The 2,880-nt window shown below is 41.7% G+C and overlaps 1 non-coding gene across 1 annotated transcript; it reads right to left on the bottom strand.

The window, feature by feature from the left end:
- Positions 1 to 758: 758 nt before the first annotated feature.
- On the bottom strand, positions 759 to 830 carry trnae-uuc (transfer RNA glutamic acid (anticodon UUC)). Its single transcript has one exon. It is a non-coding gene; the product is annotated as a tRNA-Glu (tRNA).
- Positions 831 to 2,880: the final 2,050 nt, after the last annotated feature.

Genomic DNA, 2,880 nt, shown 5'->3' with positions numbered 1-2,880 from the left:
TTTGCCCCATAGACTTCCATTATAACCACATTTTTTGTCTGCACAGCCATGACACTATATAATCATGCATTCTTGATTGTTGCTGGTTTTCCCTGTTGGGAAGAGGTAAAGTTTGTGATTTTTACTGTTGATGACCAAGTGGCACCATTAACCCTTTAGATAGGCCTGAGCAAAGAAAGCTTAGTTTCTGGGTTTTGTGTGTGTGTGTGTGAGTGTGAGAAAGTGAGAGAGACCACCCACCCTGGTGCAGAACACCATGGTCATGAGTTATATTCTGAAATGGGGGAGGAATGTGATCCTCATCAGCACAAGGCACCGCGAGGCAGTGGTGACAATGTTCATAAATCTGATGCAGAGTAGATATTTTACAGAAAAAATGGAAAAGTGTATCGCTGAAGGATTTTAAGGTAGTTTCAAACTGGCTTTACCATCAAGAAAAGACAAGCATTTCATACACAGGCCATACATAGGTTTAGTCTGTACTTCTCACCATCCAAAGGCCACAGGTGCAGAAATACACTTTGTTTTTGTGTACTCCATGTAGTTGTGAGGGCTGAGGTACATATTTTGATTTTCTCAGACACATCAAGGTTAGTGTGCAAAGGTCTCTCTCTAACTTTCACACACACCCACATGATAACAACTACTGCTGAGCAACAAAAGCTAGATTTCAGTTCACCACCAGGTTCCCGGCCGTTATTAACTGAACGATTTGGTGAACTCCTCGCCAGTTCTGCGGACAATCCAATAAAGTCACGTTCCCATACCGGGAGTCGAACCCGGGCCGCCTGAGTGAAAACCAGGAATCCTGACCGCTAGACCATATGGGAGGGCTCCCTGGGAGAGTTGAGATCGGCGTTTTACTCGACCACCAAGCAGTTTGAGCTCCAGCGTGGTATCATCCAGAGCTTTGCATGGGAACCTTGCATTGCAGAGCACAAAATCGGCCAGCGCTGACCGAGCATTCAGCTACTCGAGCTGTCACTCCAGCGGAAGATCAGCCACTAGACAGAGCGTGGGCTGGTGTTCCTGGTGCAGAAAGCCAGCATACCTCCTAGTACAGGACTCTCCGCATTTCAGGGATTGTGGGAGGTGTTACTCTGCCAGCAATTCGGCAGCTGGAGTCTGTGGCACACCTCTGGGCTCTTAAAAGGCAGCCGAGTCAGCCAGGAGTCGAACCTAGAATCTTAAGGGGAGCGGGGTCCTACCTGCTTATGCTTTTCAAGTGACAAATGGCCAAAAGCTATACCTAGCATTCAACGGTGATGTGGAAAAGCCAATGCCGTGACCCGGATTCGAACCAGGGTTTCTGCGGCCACAACACAGAGTACTAACCACTATACGATCGCAGCACCCCACACACCTGGGCTAGCAGGAAAAAGGAGCTGCTACATGTTGTGATATGGGTTCTGGCGCCCCTCTGGCCTGGTGCAGTGGCTTTTGATTTAGACATGATTGGAATAGTTGTAGTCTTTTTTGACACTATATCGAGAGACGAACAGATTCATACCCAAATGATACCTTCTGTGCTTTTTAAATAAAAAAAAACAAACAAATAAATTAAAAAATCCTGCAACCCGGATACACTACATGATTAGTTCTATTGACACTGGGACTGACACTCACAGACACCGAGAGAGAAAATAAGCCAAAAGAGAGTTCTCCTCAGTTCATCAAGAAGCTTAAGAACGATTTAAGTTGAAGAGGTCAATGGTACTGTGGCTTTGGTTATGTAACGTTTTGCGCAGTGAATCGAAATGAACGCAACACCAACATGCTGCTGGCTGCAATCGGTGATCGTTTTCGGATTCCGTTGAGGAAGCGTTCCCGGCCGTTATTAACTGAGCGATTTGGTGAACTCCTCGCCAGTTCTGTGGGTAATCCAATAAAGTCACGTTTAACGGTAACATTATTAGCTAGATGGCATATTCTTCTGCTATGGAAACAAATTCTCCCTCCATCTTTTGATGACTGGCAGTAAGATGTTATGAGCTTCATTCATTTGGATAAAATTAGGTACACAATAAAGGGCAATACTGGCAGATTTTCTGAAACTTGGGGCCATTAATTTTTATTTATTTCTGATTATGTGAATTCTTCTTCTATAGTTGGTCAGTCTAATCATTAGGATGTCCTTATAATTGTGGCTTGATCAAGTATGTGCACTGTGTATACATAATTTATATTAATGTTTTGTTTGCTGATGTAAACGATTGTGATTATATTTAGTTAGTTAGTTAGTTAGTTAGTCTCTAAACTCAAACTCAGTTTCTTCTGTACATATTTGACATACACTATTTTTTGGTTTGTATAACTGTATATATATAATCAGAAAGAGGACATTCTTTAAAAAAGAGAGATTTGATTTGAAACCTGAACTGCTATCAGGTCCATGCTGAACACCTTCTGACCAATCCAAATCAAGTATAAATTTTAATCTCAATACTGCACATAATTATCAAATAAAAGTCTATCAAGCTGTTATCCAAAAGTCTGAAATAATGTTTCTCTTAAGTGTTTTAATTCAAATCCATATTTTGGTGTGATTTATACACATGGGTTTGTCCATTCTGACTTTTGGACGCTTTATTATGTCCATTTTATGATGAAACAGGAAAAGACTTTGAAAATCATCTGTCATTTTCTGATCATGTTAAATATCAACACAACTAGACTGAAATATACAGGTAAGATATGCAACTAATTGTAACATGAACAGAGCAAGATATAAACTGATATCTACTGGTTTCCTGTCAGGGTTGTGGACTGTTTTCTGGTCACTAGAGGCCCCCACTGTCTTTTTGTTGGTGTCCAGTCTCTGTCATTATGTCTAATAGGTGTCTCCTGTGCTTTGTTTAGGTTTGTGTATTTAAGTCACCC

This window comes from Hemibagrus wyckioides, unplaced genomic scaffold (assembly GCF_019097595.1).
Source record: "Hemibagrus wyckioides isolate EC202008001 unplaced genomic scaffold, SWU_Hwy_1.0 Contig36, whole genome shotgun sequence".
Classification (NCBI taxonomy): Eukaryota; Metazoa; Chordata; class Actinopteri; order Siluriformes; family Bagridae; genus Hemibagrus; species Hemibagrus wyckioides.
This window is presented reverse-complemented; position numbering and strand designations above follow the sequence as displayed.